The sequence below is a fragment of the Danio aesculapii genome, chromosome 21 (assembly GCF_903798145.1).
Source record: "Danio aesculapii chromosome 21, fDanAes4.1, whole genome shotgun sequence".
Taxonomy (NCBI): Eukaryota; Metazoa; Chordata; class Actinopteri; order Cypriniformes; family Danionidae; genus Danio; species Danio aesculapii.
Window position 1 is genome coordinate 17,272,786 of NC_079455.1, and position 22,463 is coordinate 17,295,248.

Sequence of the window (22,463 nt, forward strand, 5' to 3'; positions counted from 1 at the left end):
GTTATCAGTATGTTTTTTTAACTGGGACAATCAGTGTTGCCAACTATTTCCAATGAAAAGTAGCTAAAGCCTGCCCGAAAAGTAGCTAAATGTTGCCAGATGATGGCACACACTAATTTGCATATCAGTGACGTCATCACGTAGTATCTGACAAGAGTAAGCCTATCATGTCTCTACTCTTTGAGGCGCTGTGTATTATTCATTCATTCATTTTCTTTTCGGCTTAGTCCCTTTATTAATCTGGGGTCGCCACAGCGGAATGAACCGCCACCGTGTATTATATTATATATATATTATATTATATTATATTATATTATATTATATTATATTATATTATATATTATATTATATTATATTATATTATATTATATTATATTATATTATATTATATTGAAACATTACATCCAGACAATAAATAGGTTCTTATTAACATATTACTTTGTGTGATGACGTCATTGCGTCAAAACTACAATCTTTATATATATGTTTAGTTTGTTTTGTGTTGTGTTTAGTATAAAAATAATTAATGTTTTCTTAAATTGACTGGCGATCTCAGCAAAAACATTACTTGACAAATGTCCATTTAGATTTGTATGAAAAATATAGTTGACTATTTGTAAAATTCAAACACTTTTTGATAATAATAATTTTTTTATTTGTAAATATAACACTCATAATGAACAGTTACATTCTTTTAATGAACTTTTTACATTCTTACTCTTTTTAACTTGTGAAATTAACACATTCGTGAAAGTGACAACAATTGTACTGGAATTCATTGCAACCTAAATTACCAACAATTATACATGTTAACAAATAACAGTAAATTAAGAGTTAAGAAAAAACGATCTGAGATAGCAATTTAACTTGAATGTGAAATGTGTGTTTAGAGTGAAGCCTGCAGCCACTGTTCTTTTGAGTCACTTTTTGAAAGTTGCTAAAACTAGCCAAATAAATGTTAAAAATCGCTAATTTTGTTGCTAGGTGCTTTTTGAAAAAAAAAAAGTTGCTAGGGTACTATGAAAAGTTGCTAAATCTAACAACAAAATTGCTTTGTTGGCAACACTGGGGACAATGGAGTGTAACATTGCTGTATAACAAATCCACATTTAGGCTTCTAGTCAAAAACTAATCTGCAGTCACTTGTTAGCTTTTTATACAACAATAAAGCAGTAAAAATATCTTTAATATTTCTATTATCTATCTTTTGAATAGTGAGGACTGATGTTTACTATAGTTTAGCCAGAGCTGCTGAAATATCAGCTTAGATTTTTTTTGATCTCCTGCATGCACAAACTGCAGATTATATAAATATTATATTTTCAAAATATGAACTTGCTGATTATTAGTATCTATACCAGAATCGGCCATGAGAAGGATGTAAGTACTGGTAGTATAGGATCAATTTTTCATATTGTACATCTCTAGTGTTCAATTACAATTAAAAAGTCTTTGTGACCCCAATATATTATGTTTGTTAAGATTTATTTTATTATCTGTGAATGACAAAGTAAAAATCAGCCTACTCTTGACTCATTTTTCGTGTAAAACTGTGTTGTAGTTTAGTGTGGTGTTGAAGCTGGACCTCCATGTGGCGGCGGTTGATTTCGTAGATGATCTCGAGGTGTCGGGGCAGCAGGGTCTGGAAGAGGTCGATAGGCCAGCGTTCCAGAGCCTCAGGCAGCACAGTGTGGTTGGTGTAGGCGCAGGTCCTAACACAGATGTCCCATGCCTGCGGAGAGCGAGGAAATCAACACAGCTACAGCTTGTCCGGTAGACTTCATTTATATCCAACTTAAATTTGCAACACCTTTAAGCTAATGCCTGTTACTGTATACACAAGGAAAAAACAACATTTAGTTTCAACTAATACCAACAAATAATGAAATAAGCAATGGTGATCAAGATAATTTTTGCAGACCACCTCAGCTTCTCCGTACTTGGTCGCCCTCTGGTGTTTGCCCAATCAGTGTTTTATCAAACAGAGCTATGGCACGCTGTTTTAACATTTAATCTATAAAACAAACTAGTACTCGATCTAGCTTCATTCTACTCTTACTTATTTCTTTTAGATCATTAAGTACGAGTAGATATTTTTTGGGCTCCATAGGTTTTATCCTTAAATAAGCTTGTTTTTTTTGTTTTTTTTTCATTTTTAAAAAACACTAGCGTAACACTTTAGAATAATAATCCATTAGTTAATGTATTCATTAACATAACTAAGTATGAATTATCTTGTCAAGCATTTATTAATAATAGTTCAACATTAACTAATGCATTATTAAAAATCAAAAGTTGTGCTCATTAACATTTAGTTAATGCACAGTAAGTTAACACAAACGAATGTTATTAACTAAATATAACTAAATATAAATTATATAACTAAAATAGCATTAACTAATGTTAACAAAGATGAATAAATACTGTAATAAATTTATATCTAATTGTTTTTCTAATGTTAGTAATTACATTAACTAATGGACCATTATTTTAAAGTGTTACTGACACTAGTACTTATTAATTAAACAATTGTTCTGTTTCATTAGATATTAGTAACTTATCAATAGGTACATTTTAATCAGACACATATTCATTAGATACAACTTACTCTTATCACATGGCGGTTTATATCGAAGTTGATATTTAGCCGCACCATGTTGGTGTTTCATAACATCAAATTTTTACGAGGTGGGTGGTTAGCCCAATGCTCAACCCCCAACCTGGATGGCCAGGACATACACACATACACTACGGACAATTTAGCTTACCCAATTCACCTATAGCGCATGTCTTTGAGCTGTGGGGGAAACCGGAGCACCCGGAGGACACCCACGTGAACACTAACCCAGCCGGGACTCGAACCAGCGACCCTTCTTGCTGTAAGGTGACAGCGCTACCCACTGCACCACCGTTCCGCCCCCCATTAGATACTACTAGTAATTTATAAATAGATACAAATACCCAATGAACAAGTAGTATTACATACTGTTAAAATGATGAAATATATATATATATATATATATATACATTTGAATTTTTTGAGGCTATATTGATAATGTGCCACTAAAATCTCTCTCACATATTTTAAATGAAAGAAGAATCGTTTCTTAATGCACATTGATCATGCAATGCATAACTGGCAATCCAAACATCTACAGGTATTCTCTATCTAAAAGTATGTGCATTATAAAATATCATAGATATAGTGAAGCTTTTTCATTGTGGCAATCCAGCAATTACCTCTGATTTTACAAGGGAAGAAGTAGGCTACCTTTCATTCCTTTTGATTGGGTTTTGAGTTATCATTGGGCTGGAAATGTTCTTGGACCTGGGAACCCTGAATTACTAGTATACATAACAAAATATGTACACCTGGAGTACATACTAGTTAAAACTGAATAGGTGATATTGTGACTGAAATGTGACCTCAGGTAATCACTATTAACTAATAGTATATAACAAATAAGTAGTAGTGTGTAATGTAGTGTTCTATGTACTGTATGTATTAATAAGTGCTAGTGTTTGATTAATAATTATTAGTAGTATTATAAAATGAATTATAATTACTGGTATTTAATTAAGAGGGACCAGTATCTAATTAGAACTTTCATGAATATGAACTAGTGTCATTTAAAAAGGTACCAGTATGTTAAGCATAAGCAAAAGCAACTTATTAAGGTCCCGTGCTTTGAAATGTACATTTCTATTCAATGTTTGGCGTAATTTCAACTGAAACACGGAAAGAGGGTGGGCCATAGTGTAGCTCTTCCCCTTTTTATAAAACAGCCAGTAGCAATTTGCTTCATCACAGCTCTGCCAGTGAGATAGGTTGAGCTCAGTGAGATAGGGAGCAGGGCATATCAGATACTAGAGAGCATTTGATTGGTCACAATTTGATGAGAAACTGAAGTATGAGGCATTTGCTGTGTCCCAATTCACTCAATAGCCTAGTGGTTAGTGCGTCGACATATAGCACCCAGGTGCTCGTGGTGACCCGAGTTCGATTCCTGGCTCGAGGTCCTTTGCCGGTCCTAACCCTCTCTCTGCTCCCCACACTTAACTGTCCGTTAATCTCCACTGTCCTGTCATTAAAGGTGAAAACCCCTAAATAATTAATATAAAAAAAGTATGCACTTTTTTTGTAAAGGAAAAGTATATACTTTTGAGTGTGTAACAGAAGAGTATGCAAACTTTGGGACATACTACTTCCTCGTTAACAGAAAGCTATGTTGCTTAGTTATGTCCCCTGTTAATTATCTCGACACATCATCCACATATCTTTTATATTTAATTACCTACCTTACTGGAGAAGCAGCAGCAGGATAATCTGCCAATTGGCGAGTCTTTCATTGAGAGAAATCAAATCAGGTCCTTGGGTAATTATGCATTCAGAAGTTAATGTGCAAACATATCTTGATATAAGTTCACATTGTTGTTGCAGTTGAAATATAACCTTGAAAAAACAGTTTAAATACGTTCCATTGGGCTAGATATTGATTAACAGTCATTCAAACAGCTTTCCAGAAGCCTTTCTGCTTGACTGTTGGTCTCACGTGTCCACCATGTTTGTAGTTTGTTTACACTTTTTACCCCCATTTGTAGCTCTAATCAATTTCACTTTCAACGTGCAATGTATTGTGGGCAATATTAGTAGTTAGAGTATGGACGCAGGGCCGGATTAACCAATGAGCATTATGGGCATACTTGGGGCCCCTGCGGGGGGAAAATGCCGATTTTGGAGTGTCTATTTAGGCTAAGTGCAAATAGCACACCTCGTTAGAATAAGCTATTTGAGCGATTTTCCAGCCATCACTGTTTGATTGACAGACACAACATAACTAAAGAGCGCAATTGACAGCAGTGTGAGTGGCGTAGCTCGTAAAGCGCATGGCAACATATTTTCACACGATCGATCATCAACCTGGTTTGAATCCAGTGTCCTATGAACTCATTCTTTTTTTTCCCCATTACATATCAGATTGGAAATACATTTGTTTTAATAGAAAGGAAATATTTTGTTTTAAAATGAAATAATGAGAATGTGATTTAAAGTGGCTTCTGGGCATTTAATAAGGTTTAGCCTATTTCATTTTAGATTAGATTAGATTCAACTTTATTGTCATTACACATGTACAAGTACAAGGCAACGAAATGCAGTGTATAATTTCATATGTGTATAATTAGTATCTAAATAGTTATTTTAAATATTCTATAAGCAGTTATTTTCCACCTGGTGTTAAATGTTAGCGACATCATAATATAACTAATTTGTATTTACAACGAATACCCTTTAAAATATATATTTTTAGTACTGCTTCAGTGAACTTGAACAAATATACTAAAAACCACTCATTTCCACTAGTTTTATTAGTATTTTTTTTTATCAAAGTTTGCTTTAAATGCTTTAAAAATAAGTAAAATCTGTGTAGACTATAAATATATGTACTACAGTATATATCATTTATTTTTAAAATGCGGGCAATACATTATAGATTTATTTTATTTAAAAAATATTATATTATTCTTATTTTTTAATTCAACTATAGAAGTAGGGGTAGGGGGCCCAACAAGACAATGTGCTCAGGGGCCTCTGAATTCTTAATCTGGGCCTGTATGGACGCTTCTACACTTTGAATTTTTACCGGAGATTGTAAACCTTCCAGGTACTTTTGGCATACTCTTTTCAGCATATTATTGTTTTGGGACATACTAATTCTATTTTCGAATACTATTTAGGATGAAGAGTATGCGAATTGGATGGCATGCGGAATCGCATTCTTCCATACTATATACAGTACGCTAAAAACAGTATGCGAGCCGAGTAGTGTGTCCGTTTTCATAGAATTCGAAAATTCGGTAGATCACGTATTTGGTAGGTCACGTGATTATGACAAAATGGCAGACGTAATATGGTCGAGTTCCATTCATACTACTCGCATTCATACTGTATAGAACGTACTTTTCTAACGATTGAGTGGTACATTTAAATTTAAATGCGATATCTACTGATTAGTAGGCAGTTTCGGACGCAGCCATTGATCCAATTAGACGGAAACTACAAACCTTACATGTTTATATCAGTTATATCAGTTTTCTATCTCCTAAATTTGTCAGTGTTTTGGAGCACACTAGCTTATAGATATCCTAAAAACTAACAATGCTGATACTAACATTAAAAAAAAAAAATTTATTTCATGGGACCTTTAATAACTACTAATAACTAATGAATAATTACTTGTGCTTAATGGAAAAGATAATAGTATTATTACCAAGGAAGTAAAAACTTTTGGCTTATATACATAAAATGTTAAACCGGCTTGCCATAAGACAAAAGACTGAATGATTCATTAACAAAATGTCATTCCATAACACATTTCAAACCTTCTCCCAATGTAGTTTCTCTTCATCAACCAGGACTCTCATCAGCTCGGGGATGGCTAAGGCAGGGTGAGTGTCGTTCAGCTGAATGGCCACCTGAGAAGCGCCAAACAAAAAGAGTATAATGGAAAAAGCAAGGCTGTGACACCTACTTCCTTCACAGCTGAAAGATACTTCAAGACAAACATATTTCAGCTACACCTGTAGATATGTATAAGATATGTGAACGCAGCTGACCTTGTCGGGTAGAGTGCTGAAGTCTGTGCGCACTATATCCCTGGAGCCGAACTTGGAGGCCTTGAAGCGACGAATGATGTCTTGGAGAGTCGCAGCCACTACAAAGTACTCTTGTTTCAGTCGGAGCTCTTTACCTTCAAAAAACTGAAGCCAAAAATGTTCAGACAGGTATTCAAATGCCACATCAATCTGTACAAAAAAACGATGACTTTTTTTTCTAAAGGAATAGTTGACCTTTGTGTCTCTTTTTTTGCAGTTTCATTGAAGACAACTAGTACATTTCCTTGAAATTTCTCGTTTTGGTTTGAAATGACATGTGGGTAAGTAAATACTGGTGCAATTGTTATTATTCAGGTGAACTATTCCTTTAAATTGAGGACTAGTTGTGTGTTTACTGACGTTGTCGTTGGGATAAAGCACACGAGAGATGTTTTCTGCCAGGTTCCTGTCCAGAACGGCCTGAATGTAGCCACCAACATTGACTGGGGATGGAAGAAGAACATGTGAGACAGACCAGTTTGGGTATTTGAAGGCCCTGATATGCTTATGGATTTCTCATGGCATTTTATCACAAATCTTTTAATATTTGAGCAATCCTAGACTGTTAGCTAATATCCTAATGCTGACTTACAGTCATGTGGAAAAGGTGTTGTCAACTATTGACTTCCATGGTTTTCAGGATGAAACTGGACTTAACACTGAACTATTGCACCATCTTGATTTTTCTTTCTTTTTGTTTTGTTTTGTTTGTTTAGTTGCAACTTTACAAATCTTGCAAAAGGCATTCCTCTGGCAACCCTTTCAAACATGCAACCCTTGTCCTATCTTTTAAAACGAGCATATCACATGTTGAATGAGGCCTGTGTTGTTGTTCTTGAGCTGTCTGCCATTTTTCTGAGCGTTACATGGTCTGATCTTGGAATTATTTAGTTGGGATGTCAACTCCTAGGATTATCTGAGTGTCTTGCACTTGTGAATAAACTTCCTAACTGTTGAATGATGGACTTCTGATGGATAGATGGCAGCAACTGTTGCTTCTCTAACACACACATGAAGATTCCAGAGCAAGAAACTACCAAAACCTGTACTTTTATTGAGCTGCACGTACTTGCTGATGATCAGTTAATCGAAGGCTTTCAATTCTGTTTGTACGTTTGTCATCATGACTTTTCATTTTTGTTTTATTTTCCAATTTGTAAGGTCCATCCTGGAGTAGACTGTTTTATTATGATGTTCCAACCATGGGTTACAATAGGGTGTCCTAACATTTTTCACATGACCAGGGGCGTTGCTAGACATAAAGCTCTACTGGGGCACAGCACCCCCTCCAAAAAAAAAAAAAAAAAAAATAGATTTAAAAGCTTATATATTTAAAAGCTTATATATATATATATATAATATATATATATATATATATATATATATATATATATATATATATATATATATATATATATAAGCTTTTAAATGTCACTTTAAGCTGCATAGAAGTGTCTTGAAGAATATCTAGTCTAATAATATTTACTGTCATCATGGCATATATATATATGCCTAAGGCATGCGGTTTGTGTTTTGATTAAACTACATTGCTTTCACCAGCGTTGGTTCGGTTGCACATAGAGAGCAATGTGTTTATTCTGAAATTACCACTCTTAATAAATACACTTGCATATAAATTAAATCATATCTCAAAGCATTTACTGGGGCACGTGCTAAGTAAATGAGGTCCCTGCACATGACTGTATATGACATAGACATCTGGGCTATCTAGAGGTCAAGGAAACATGATGAACTCTTCATCATGTCCTTCAAATCATATCAGAACAATAGAAGGTTATCCTGCTAAAAGAGTCTACTTTCACAAGAGAATGTCATTGTCATGAAGAGGTGTATCGGGTGTGCAACAATGTTGAGGTTAAATGTATCAAATTTACATCCACATGAATGGAGAGTTACCCAGAAGAGCATTGTCAAGAGCTTTACACTGACTTGTAGTACAGTGCATCTCTGTTCCATTACCATACGTCTATATAAAATAAAAAAGCGCTTATCAGACCAAGTGACCTTTTCCACTTTACCAAATACCAGTTCTCACATGCCCGCTATAGGCATGAAACAGAGGTCAGCATAGCCATTCCAGTCAGTGTGAAGCTATGCAGCCCCAGTATGCAGTAGAGTCTGGTGCACTGTGTTGTCTTCCCATAATCATCATAAAATGTTTACGTGACTTGTATCACGGTGGACTTTCCATTGGCTTTCCATTAGCAAATTGTCATCATTGTTGACCAGGAGCCAACCCAAGTCTTACCATTTCAAAGATGCAAAGTTTTTATGGAGATTCTGAGCTTCTCATATGTATCAATCAGTGCAAACCAATAGAAGTTTGAAGGAGTTTGAAACCTTTAAAGATAGTTTGCTTTAATGACAAGTGGTTTCCATCCCCAAACAAACTCGAATTGTTATTTTTATGGAATCATAGTCACACTTTCATTAGTTAATGTATTAACTAACATGAACTAATAATAAATAATCCTTGTTGTGAAGCATTTATTAATCATAGTTCACCATTTACTAATGCGTTATTAATGTCCAAATTCATGCTTGTTAACATTAGTTAATAGACTGAGTTAACATGAACTAACAATTTTAGTAAATGCATTAAATAACATCAACTAGTATAACCTTACAGTAAAATGTTACTGGAATCATTTTAGTTTGTTCTTTGATTCTGAAGTATATCAGGGCCTTTATTCTGGTTAATATGATCTAGCCTGATATTTTTGTACAGCACGTACCGTAATTGTTACTGATACTCACAGTCTTTTAGGTTGAACTCGCAAGGAGCCTTGGCAGACCACAGCCTCATGGTGTTTACAATGTTGTTTCTGTATCCAGGTACGGGGGTGTCATAGGGTAAAGCCAGCACAACCTGTGTAAACAATATAAATGAAGCTTTGTGAGTATAATAACAGTAAACACAAAGCAACAGCTTTATGAATGTGCATGCTATACCTGGGTATCCACCCATTTCACTCCATCTGGGTGATGCTCGGTTCTACCATAAAAGTGCACAGGGCGCATATATTCTGGTCGAGCTTTCTCCCATGGGTTACCATAGCGGAGCCAGTCATCAGCCTCCTCAACCTGTCAATCATCAATATTATTAGAATTTCAAGATATGAAATTTTGATTATCAAAAACGTTTGCTAGAGTGTTCACAGTGGCTTCTATTAAGTGGTTTTTGGTTCCTGGGTGTTTTGCTATGTACTGATAGATTCCGTTTCTAGGTCTACTTTAGTCACTTTGTCTTGATAGGTGGTTGCTATGGTGTTCTGTGTGGCAAATATGGAAAAATATGTAGTTGTTAGGGTGTTCTGAAAAGTTACTACACAAAAAAATGGTGCAATGTTGTACCAAAGAAGGTACAAACCCTTATCAATGGGGCAGTACTTTTTCATGGAACAGAATTGTACCTTAAGACAAAGAAACAAATTTGTACCATTGAAGTTTGTACCTTTTAAGGACATAATTTGTACTATGGGAAACTAAAATGTACCTTTGGTTTTTAAAAGATACAATATTTTACCTTCATCAAAGGTACAAATCTGATCCATGAAGTTACCACTACAGTGACAAGACACTTTATACCTTAACAGTGTCAGATGGGTTCCTTCAAGAACTATTTAAAGGCATTTTGCTAGATCCAAAATGAATCAGAATCAGAAGAATCAGAAAGAGCTTTATTGCCAGGTATGTTCAAACATACGAGGAATTTGTTTTCGTGACAGAGCTTCTACAGTGCTAGCAGGATAACAGAGACAGGACAAAAAACAGATAATAAATATATTTTAAAAAAAGTAGTCAGTTATGTCAGTTTATTTTCAGTAATTTATATAAAAACATCAAATAGATTTATTAAACAGTGTTTTTAAACAGTTTCTTTTTGTGTAAATGCACCTTTTTCATTTACAATAAAGAATAAAAAATACTTTAACATAAATCATAAGATCTATTTTTTGCTAAACATTTTCACAACACTTTTCACAAAACTGTTACAGAAGTACATTCTCCCGTGTACTATATGAAACAGATTTTTTTCTCCAATTTTCACACAATACCTTTGTAATAATTTAAAATGCACAATGTTTGATTAGCTTCACAATACCAAAATGTCTGCATGAACACTTTGATTATGCTGGACTTTTGCCAGCTCACGTGTGTAGTGGAAAGCAAACTGATAGTGGATATCAATATTGAAACTGTATTTATCAGAAAATGCTTATCAAACGTTTATTAAAAATGCCTTAAATATTGAGTTCACAATACCTATAGTTTTAATAGGTATAATAACTAATGTTAATGAGTTTCTCTAAACCTATTATTTTAAATGATAATTCATATTTTAATATGGAAATTATTCAAAAATGACTTAGCATTTCCAGTAATATTTATTTTCATAGATATTATAATAAAGAAGGAGTTGTCCAATACGTATGTACCTTTTTATATGAGATCAATTGTGTACCTTCATTTCAATTTTACCATAAAAGGTAGAGAACAGTATCATAAGAGGCCTTTTCTGTACCATATAAAATACAACTTTTACAAAGGTACAAAACTGTTACTTAAGGAACTATATTTGTACCACAGTGTACCTTTTTTCTGAGAGCGTATAGACTGATATGTGGTTGCTAGGGTTTTTTGAGCAGTTGCTATGCAGTGATAGGTTTTGACATGTGTTTTGTGTGATTTCCAGTGCTGGGTTTTGTTAGGACAATAACAGGTGGTTGCTAGGGGAATCTGAAGAGTTGTTATGTAATGATGGATGGTTGCTTGGATGATCTGAATGGTTGCTAGAGTGATGATAAAGGTAGTGGTTTTGTTAGGGCTAGGAGTGTTCCAGGTAGTTGATAGGCTGATTACGGTTCTAATTAGCTGCTATGCGATGATAGATGGTTGCTAAGTTTTCTCTTTGGTTTCTAGTGCTGGGTTTTGATTCAAAAGAAACAGATGGTTGCTGAGGGTTTGCTGTGTACTGATAGATGGTTGCTAGGTCTACTATAGTTATTTTGTCATGATAGATGGTTGCTATGGTGTTCAGGGTAGCAAATTTACAATAATAGGTGGTTGTTAGGGTTTTCTGAGAGGTTGCTATGGAATGATAGGATAGTTACCATGTATTTTAAGTGGTTTCTAGCGCTTGGTTTTGTTAGGACAATAAGAAGTTGGTTGCTATGGCAATCTGAAGAGTTTCTGTGCATTTACAGATGGTTGCAGTGTGGTTACTTTGCTATGAAATGTTGTCCTGTGTGGTTGCTACAGTTTTGATGGAAATGTGGTTGCTAGGGTGTTCTGGGTGGCAATTGTGCAATAATAGACGATTGCTAGGGTTTTCTGTACATTTGCTATGCAATAATAGGTGGTTAGTGGAGTCTTCTGGGTAGTTGCTAGCCAGTTGTTTGTTTAGGAACACCACCAATACATCTTTTATTTCCATTGTTTCTGTTTTTTTTCTTTAAAGTACCTGCCAGCCATTGGATATTTCTGGTTGAAGATTCCAAACTCATAGCGGATGCCATAACCGTAGGCAGCCAGTCCAAGGGAGGCCATAGAGTCCAGAAAGCAAGCTAACAGACAAAGAGAGAGAGACACCAAAGGTGAGTGTGCATTTTCAGAAACTGATTCATCATGCCTGTGAAAAGTTCTAAAGCTTTGACAATTTCAAAGCAGGCAGCTCCACTTTTTTCTGGCTTTCTTGTGCAAAAGAAAATCCATACAGAGAATGATTGCTTATGTCAGATAACTAACCAGCAAGACGACCAAGACCTCCATTTCCCAGTCCAGCATCTTCCTCCATCTCCTGCAGCTCCTCCATGTCCAAACCCAACTACAGGACAAGGTATACGATGATGGTGTGAATAATAATTACACGAATCATGTTACTCTAACAAAGTAGTTTTTCTCAGACATTGTATTTTTAAAGTGATTTAAAGATGTGCACTTTTATTTCTGTACTATTTAGGTGAATTAACTGTACTCCACTATTTGCCCTCCGTATGTAGTTGCTGCATAGTAACTGTATTTTATTTTTATCAGTCAGAGTGTTTGCTTTGGGTGAGAATAATGATTCTTAAGAAGCACTGCAAGGTTAAATGACTTCCAGCACACCCGCTCTGGATGTAATAGGCAGAGCTTGCCCTAGTCCAGCTCAAGCCCATGGAACTAAAAGGTGGAGTTCTGTTTAAAGTCAGTGTGAACTGTAAGCTGCTGCCTGAGACTTTTATTTCAGCATGTTGATGTACTTCCAACTGAAACAGAATATTGAGTAGGGGTGGGGCTTTCTGTTTACACATCGTTCCCAATAGCGAACTAAGGGTAGGATGGGCATGGTTAAAAATACTGTGGCTGAAGCAGACAAATTTACATCAACAGCCACTCCAAATGCTGAAGCAAATGGGTAGATTTTGATTGAAGATTACCAAAAAAAAAAACATTTCAGTGGATAAAACTGGGCAGATTAATTGTTCATCTGATAATGTGCGCTAGCAAAATAAACACTGTAAATTTAGGTTTCAAGAGTTAGGGTTAGGACGTGGCTGTACTATCTAGCCACCCCTCATGCAACATGGGGAGGAACTAGATGTGAAGCTCCACCCACTAGGTCTGCAGTCTTTGGGTATTTGATTCAACATCAGTGTAAAATCAATATTTTCTAAACATTACCAGTGCCTATACAGTACATGAAACCAATAAACTGTATATACAGTTGAAGTCAGAATTATTAGCCCCTCTGAATTATTAGCCCCTCAGTCTGTTTTACCCCCAATTTCTGTTTAACTGAGAGAAGTTTTTTTCAACACATTTCTAAACATAATAGTTTTAATAACTATTTTTATAACTGATTTATTTTATCTTTGCCATGATGACAGAAAATAATATTTGACTAGATATTTTTTAAGACACTTCTATACAGCTTAAAGTGACATTTAAAGGCTTAACTAGGTTAATTAGGTTAACTAGGCAGGACAATAAGGTAAAGGTAAGGGTAAATAGGCAAGTTATTGTATAACGATGGTTTGTTTGTAGACTATCGAAAAATATATAGCTTAAAGGGGCTTAAAAATTTTTAAACTGCTTTTATTCTAGCCAAATGAAACAAACAAGACTTTCTCCAGAAGGAAAAATATGATCAGACATACTGTGAAACTTTCCTTGCTCTGTTAAACATCATTTGGGAAATAATAATTTTTAAAAAAAAAATCAAAGGGGGACTAATAATTCTGACTTCAAATGTTTATATATTTTTAAATGAACGTTGGAGGACATTTACGCATGATATTTAAAAAAAAAATTAATTAAATTATAATTTGTGATTGTGATTGAACAGATTGTGATTGCCAATCTGTAATAAAAACACAGTTGTTGTTGCAATTAGCCTATCAATGACTTCTGAGGAGAACAGAATTCTGAAGGAGATTAAACTATTCAGTTGGCTCAAAGTTAATTAAAAATAATATTTCAACAGATTAAGCAGTTTCCTTGTTTTGTTTATTATTTAGCATTGTTGTAACTCAATATTTTAACTAATTAGATGAATAAAAAAAGAAAAAGATGAATTATCAATGTTGAAGTCATAATTGTCACAATCATTAACTTCATCACAATCTGCACCGCTGCATCTCTCAGATTAATTAATATATATATTAATATATATATATTAATATATATATATATATATATATATATATATATATATATATATATATATATATATATATATATATATAGTTACTAATATCTTAAGTAATTGAATGTTGCAGTGATAGTGTTATTAAACTTAAACATATTTTGAACCCATTGCCAGTGTGATGTTGAACTTTCGTATGAAATCATTCAGGTTTTTGTATACCTTGCTTTATTCTGAACATAAACTGATGTATTTTGCAACAATAAACCACCAATTACATTTACGAAACCATTTTTAGATATTATTTTGTTGTATGTTATAACTTAAATAGTGAAAAGTGAACTGAAAATCTAATAGTTTCCCCCTGTTATTTCCCTGTTATTTTTTAAAGTAGATGCATTTTATGATTGGTATGTTTTAAAAAGTTTGTCAAAATGAAGATTTTTGGAGTATATAGATGTTCTTTATTCTTTCTGATAAATGCAAAGGACAATGCACAGGGTTTCCATCATTTTAAAACACTTATTATTAAACTGCTTATTTTTAATAAGCAGTAGAATCTGCAGCATATTAGTCAGTACTTACTACTCATGAGTACATTTGAATTTTCTTCTCAAGTAGTTTTTTGGACTAGATTTTGAGTACTCTAGTCAAATTATATTTTTTGGATTGTAATGATACGTTCACTAGTTTTGTTTCCACTCTAATCTATCATTTTCAAACAATAATCTGAATCAGGAGTGGCCAAAAGTGTCTCAAAAAATACCCCGCAGAGTTTAGATCCAACCCCAATTAAACAAACCTAATCCAGCTAATGAAGCTCTTACTAGGCATGCAGGAAGCATTCCATGAAGGCGTGTTGAAGAAAGCTGGAGCTAATCTCTGCAGGACAGTGACAGGACTGAGGAGCACTCCTGATCCAAAGCAAGACATTCGTTTTATTCAGGGTTCCCCACTCTAAACTAAATTTCCTGACTTTTTACTGACTGAAAAGCTAAAATCACTGACTTTAGCACAAAATTAAGCAACTGATGCAAAATTTAGAGGAGATTTCAGGACTTTTGTGCATTGTTTTGTATTATATAACATTTATTTTTCTCATCCAGTGTGCGATACCTGTCATGTACTTGGCACAATGCTGTGCTTCTCCTTTGGTGTTTGACCAGCTTTAGCCACGTCACGCAATGCACATTCAGACAGAAACAATTTAAATAAGGCTACACTTGTTGTACTGATCCCTAAAATTAGACATTTGAAGACGATTTTTCTAATGCTATTGTTGAAGAGAATTTAGCTTTTGCTTAATTTGACCATTTAGCTTCATTCATGTACCACATACAGTATGTAGTATATGATGTATTCTTTATATAATTAAGACGGTTAATTAACACCTTTTTCCTTTGTTTCCCTCAGTGTTCCCTTTATACAAACTCCAGAGAACAATGAATCTTCAGGTTCTTGAGTCCATGACCCATGGTAAACCTGTTTACTGTGTCATCTTACCTGATAGGTGGCTTCATCACAAGCGTTCTCCAGTGCCAGGTTCACCATGGTGTTCTGTAAGGTACGACCCATGTAGAACTCCAGCGAGATGTAATAGACACGCTAAGAGATACAAGAATGATAATAATCAACAAATTGAGAAAATTATAAGGAAAGTAGCATTGTTTACTTGGTGTTTACGTCAGTAGATTCATTTAGGGTTAGCAAGTCAAGCTCCCCTCAGAGCTCCCTAACCCTGAGGACTATTTATAGACTTTATTAATACTTCCTGGCAGAGGGATTATTTAACACATGGCAATCCGATACCGTCCCTGTTGTAGCCTTTGACATTTTGGCTCTTCCTTTGGTGTTGGGTATGAAAAGCACAAGGGAGATGGAGACAGTGGAGGTGAGAGTGGGTGTGTGGAGGCACGACAGGCTGAAACAGACTAGTCAGAGATTGGGGAAGGTCACTGGTGTTATGTAACACTGGCATTTTGACTCCAGCAAAAATAACCAGCAGTGAGGTCGCTAGCAAAGGTTACAGAGTGTGTAATGCTATTCTGTAAAGCAGCTAATGAAGAATGCCTGAGTGCAAAGCGATGTCCTGCTGATGTTAAACAGATTCAACTATAAAAATAACGGGTGAACCATACACTTCTGCCCACACCAACTTCATAGAATCCAAAGTCCTTGGAATTGGTTTCTTATCCATACCCTGGTCACTTTTACAAGATAATGGACATCAGTCTTATTAAGTAAGTAATTAATGTATATTTATAGTGCATTTATTGTGTATTACCATATACCCAAAGTGACTTACAATCGAATGAGGATGTCTCTCCACACCACCACCATATTAAAGCAAAACTGATCAAGCCTGTGCTTATTGCAGATGTCCTCTTAAAGGAACAGTATGGAAATCAGATTACAATAGTGTATGGAAATCTCTGAAGATGTCCAGGTAATTCCATATGACATTTTTATGTAAAGCCATCTGGAAAGTCTTAACTTCTTATGTCACCTCTTCTTCCCATATAGGTTTCTACAGTGACCTTTTTTTGTATAGGGAGCCACTCTTGACCTTTATATCATAGACACCTCTTCCATCCAGGGATTCAGATTAGACTGGAGATTAAAAGGTTAAGGATGCTGAGCTGTGGTTTCATCTTCTGTCTTCCCATTTAGATTTTGATGCCTTGAATACTGACACCTTCTTGTTAAACTGTTTCTGCTGCTTGATCCTTTATATACTTGTTAAAAAACATTGCAAGGCCTGTCTTGTGATGAGATTACATAAAGTCCTTGGTGGCATGGGCCAACTCAGATTGATAAATATTCCACCCAGTTGCATGAAATATAACTTTTTTTAAAAAGTATTATTAAAAAAGTAATTAGATCTTAGGTAGCTGTCAATATGACTGTAAAACAGACTCTGGTTGGTTACTGTGCACTGTACACACCTACTGTACCATTCCTGCAATCCTGTTTACAGCATATTGGTTCAACTTCCCATCATTTTCAGATGATGTTAGAAAACATTGTATTATCATTATTATTCCAGTGCATCCAGATCGCGGATGTCCTTTAGCAAATAAGCATGTAATGCTACTCTACAGTGTGATCTTTGTGTCTTGTTTTGTTAAGTTTGTCATTATTTTCAACAAGAGCTCCTGCTATAAATTCATATAAGCGATCTTTGTTAATTTTTTGTAAAGCTACAAACCAAACATGGCCCCAAAATCTGCATGTGCAAACTGATATCACTTACTGTACTTGCAGTGTTTGGTCTCATCCTGAAACTATATAACCTGAAATGCTAGTAATTTGCTACTTGAGACCATTTATTATTTTTCAATGTAGGTGTACATTTTCAGCTGATATATTTGTGCTTTTATTTTGATTTTAGCCAAAAAAACAATAATGCAATTTTTAATCAGTACAGTTATGTACTGTAATAACTAACTTTAGCTTGATAGACAACAATTCCCACCCCATTTTACCAATGTCCTCTTCTCTGATATAATGTAAAATAAATGAAATGAATATCACATTAATGCAATATACAGTATAAATTAAAATGAAAAAGTCATTAGTTGCTTTGTTTTATGTAATGAAAAAAAAACTGTATTAATTATCATCCAGAAGTTGTAGACATGCACGTCATGTCAAATTGTGACCTGCATTTTTTTTTTAAACTGCTAATTTTCCATCTGGTTTTTGATCTGTAATTGAATCCCTATTAGAAAATGTATATAATTATAGATGGCATAGATTCCAATCTATTTGAATAGCTACCAGTGAAGAAGGGTCACAAAAGGTCAACATGTTGCATGTGGTCTCCGCACAAATGCAATGTTATTAATTAAAGATGCACTGAATGATGTAGTTGTTAATAGTTCTCAGGGGCGGATTTAACCAACGAGCAAGGTAAGCGGCAGCTTATGGCCCCAGGAAATCTGAGGCCCCCAAATAAATACTTAGAATTACCTAGAAAATTATATCTATAAATTATATATAACATAATTTTATATCATATTTTGTATGATTAGGGTCTACAAATAAGTTTAATGTTTATTACATCGCAAATTAGCCCCCACCCTCAATCATGGAGCAGTCCAGCAGTCAAATTAGGTAAAGATTTAGTTTTAGTTATATCATTTTTAGTTGTGAATCTATTTTAAGAAAACAAATCATTAAAAAAATTCTACAAGATGCTTTACATGTTGTCATTAATATTATTTTTGCATTAAGACAAAACGTAGAAAAGGAGATTGAGGGATATAAGAATAAAAACAGAACTTTCAGGTCCCATGGCTGGAATTGCTTAGGGCCCCCAAATCACTAAATCCGCCCCTGTATCTTCTGATGCAGTGTCATGCATGGACTTGCTTTTGCTTCAGCTCAACATGCATGAACTTACTTTGGGGTCTTTCTCGTAATAACTCTGCTGTGTTCTGATCCATCTGCCTACCAAATGGTCTCTGACTGTGTGCGCGAGCGCGAAATAATAATCCCGTTTGGTTGAAACGTTTCTGTCCTTCACCAGCGTGAAATGCAGGTGGCGATTGAAGTTTGTCTTTAGGTCTGCCACATTCTCCACACCGGCGAGCCCCCTTACAGAAATCTGCTTTTTCCTGTCGTGGTCTGACAGTGGTTTGGACATGGTGACTGCACACTCGACTTTGGTTCAGGTAAGAGGGTTAACACCAGACCGCACCAGAAGCACCCATACGGCCCTGACGGCTCGGCCTATTTAAAGTCACTCTCATGAATATTAATGAAGGGGCGGAGTTGACCTGCAGCTATAAACATATAACGCTTATATAACAAGTAGTTAACGCGATTATACAAGAGTAGACAGTGTTTCTTTTTACGTTGGTGAGAAATATATATATTGGAACTGTAAATTTCTTACAAAAACACTTATTATGAGTTGAACTACAACTCCTACAAGGCTGCAGAGCTCTCGACCCCAAGACATTAATAGCCGCCATGACCCAGCGAAAAGGCCATGATATTTGAACGGTATGTGGCTCACATAGTTGGATATAACAGCTGAGCAGACCACATCTATTCTCCGTCTTGTTAAGTTAATGGATTTCATTTGATAATTCAAAGCAAAATGTGTTTTATATGTCATTTATTACACACATTCATTTGATTCTTCAACCCAGGAACCAGCAAATCCAATATTTATCCAGTAATACATTAAAATTAGCACCTTAAATAAGATTATTACAAAATAAATAAATAACCATAAAATTTATTGGCATATTACATTTTTTTCAGAGAAATCCGCAAAAATCCTTATTGATTAACTTAATAATAATTAAACTTATTTATTTATTTATTTTTTGTTATTTTATTTAGTGCATTTCTTTGCAAATGTTCATCTTTTAATTTTCAAATTTTGTTGTTGTGATAATTAAGTAATAAAAGTACACTATCTGACAAAAGTCTTGTCGTCGATCCCACAAATAGTAACTTGACTTCTGATTGATCATTTGGAAAAGTGTCAGAAGGTAGATTTTTCCAATGAATCATCTGTTGAACTGCATCCCAATCATCACAAATCTTGCAGAAAACTTATTGGAACCCGCATAGACCCAAAATTCTCACAGAAATCAGTCAAGTTTGGAGTAGGAAAAATCATGATTTAGGGTTACATTCAGTATAGGAGTGTGTGAGAGATCTGCAGAGTGGATGGAAACATCAACAGCCTGAGGTATCAAGACATTTGTGCTGCCCATTACGTTACAAACCGCAGGAGAGAGCAAAATCTTCAGCAGGATAGCACTCCTTCTCATACTTCAGCATCAACATCAAAGTTCCTGAAAGCAAATGAGGTAAAATTGCTCTGGAAATAGGCAGCCCAGTCACCAAACATGAGCATTATTGAGCATGTCTGAGAGAACATGGAGGCATTGAAGATGAATCCAAAAAATCTTGATAAACTCTGGAGGTCCTGCAAGAATGCTTTCTTTGCCATTCCAGATGACTTCATTAATAAGTTATGTGAGTCATTGCAGTGATGTATGGATGCAGTCCTCCAAGCTCATGGGAGTCATACACAATATTAATTTATTTCCCACTTCACCATGACTTTATATTCTATACTGTACATTATTTCTGTTAGGTGACAAGACTTTTGTCTAAGCAAAGTCAGACCTTACTGTCCTAATTAAATAATTAAAAATCAAGGCATGATCATAGTTTATTTTGGTAAAATAAGCGTAATCTAGAGGCTTTTGCCTTTCATATTAGCCACTTCTGATACAAAATGATCATCTAGAAGTCAAGTTATTTGTTGCACTTCAGCAACAAGTCTTTTGTTAGGTAGTGTAATTTGTCTTTACTTTGTCAGGCAAAGGGTTTAATTTACAACATTCTTTTGAAACCTAGTTTTAAATTAATTTAGATCATAAGTATTTATAATCTCATAAATCGCCTGACTTGTGTAAAAGAAAGACTTGGATTAACTGTATGGATTAAATGGTTCTCATCATGAACCTTAACAAGAAAATCAAATAAGTTTTACAGTAATAAGTAAATAAGTAGTTAATAATAAATAAGTAAAGCAAAAAACAATAAATTGCATTTTTTTTAGCAATCCTGGCGTGCTGGTGATTTGTTACGTGAACAGAAATGGTGCAGTTGCGAGGTGCACACCTAACCCTACCCCATCACAGTGACGTCAATAGCACCATTGAGTGCATTATGTCTGATATTGCATCTCTGAGATATGCAGTCTCAGTTTGCAAATCCAAGTCTGCGTCCAGATACTATTGGGGAACCAGATGTGTACGTTTTAAAGTGTTTTTTAATGTATAATAATAAAAAGTAGGTATGTATATATTGTTTTTTTCAGTGCCCTTCAATTGTTAAAAAGTTTTTGGAATTATAATATATATATATATATATATATATATATATATATATATATATATATATATATATATATATATATATATATATATATATATATATATATATATTATGGAAAATGACAATTCTTACACTTTCAATGCATGTTATTGGCATTTCTGTGTTATTAATTCAGGCTTCAGCAGCAGTGGGGAACGAGACTGTGTGACACCTTGTGGCCACTGAGAGGAGCCAACACAGCACTGTGAATTATGGGTAAATCTTGACACTTTTTTATCAAAACTTTGTCTTGCCGGTTTAAGCAAACCCAATCACTTGCTAAAGATGCCAGTTATCCTTAGTTATTCTTAAAACAAATTAAAAAAAAAACTTAATAAGCAAAATTTCAAAAGCTATATTGTATATGTTCTCATTTAGTGTATTTACAGTTAAATATGTTTTTTATCTTCTACGGAAGTACACTGTAAAATTCACGGTTCTACTCAATTCATTCATGTTGTCCCAACACAAATCGATTAAGTCAACAAATTTAAGTGGATTGAACATAAAACAATTAAGTTGTCCCCCCAAAAATCTGAAGAATTGTGTTGTTTCAGTACATTTTAAATAAGTAGTTTGAACAAGAAACACAATCTTTTATTAGTATATTAAATATATAAACAAAAATATACTGTATTATTTGGAAGATAAGCACATAGAACGAATTCCATTTACTAAAGTAACAGTGAAGGGGATGTAATTTCTTATATTATGAATTTCAAATAAATGCTGTTCATTTTGACATTGGACTTTTAGATAAAATGTATCAAATTACACTTAATGATATTATTTCAGCCTTTTGCAAGGAATTATTTCTCTGTTTCATATTCTGCTTCTTGAATAAATTAGTCTTAATTAACCATGTTTAAAAATGAATAGAAAAATAGAGTCCTCCACCTTTTTTTGTGTGAAAAAATAAGTGTTAAAACATTACCATTGTTACTGATGGAATGTTAACTGGATAAAAAATATACATAAAATCATACTGTATTTCATCTTGTTATTTTAGGCAATATTACTGTTTTTTATGTTTTGCAGAAAAAGAAAAAAGAGTTCCTTAAGGCAAGATACTGTAGACAAACAATGCATCTTTTCGATTAGGTTTTGCATATTTTTGTGCATTGTTTTTCATAAAGCGTATTATCGTTCAAATGTAACATCCAGGTGAATAAATTGCATAATGGATAAGGCTTTAAAAGGCTGTTTTCTCAAAAGAAAAACAAATTCCACTGCATTGAGCAATAAATCTCCA

The 22,463-nt window shown here is 34.3% G+C and overlaps 1 pseudogene; it reads right to left on the reverse strand.

Moving 5' to 3' along the window:
* Window positions 1-19,020, reverse strand: part of LOC130214352 (glycogen phosphorylase, muscle form-like) — a 35,520-nt pseudogene extending 16,500 nt beyond the window's left edge.
* Between the last annotated feature and the right edge of the window lie 3,443 nt (window positions 19,021-22,463).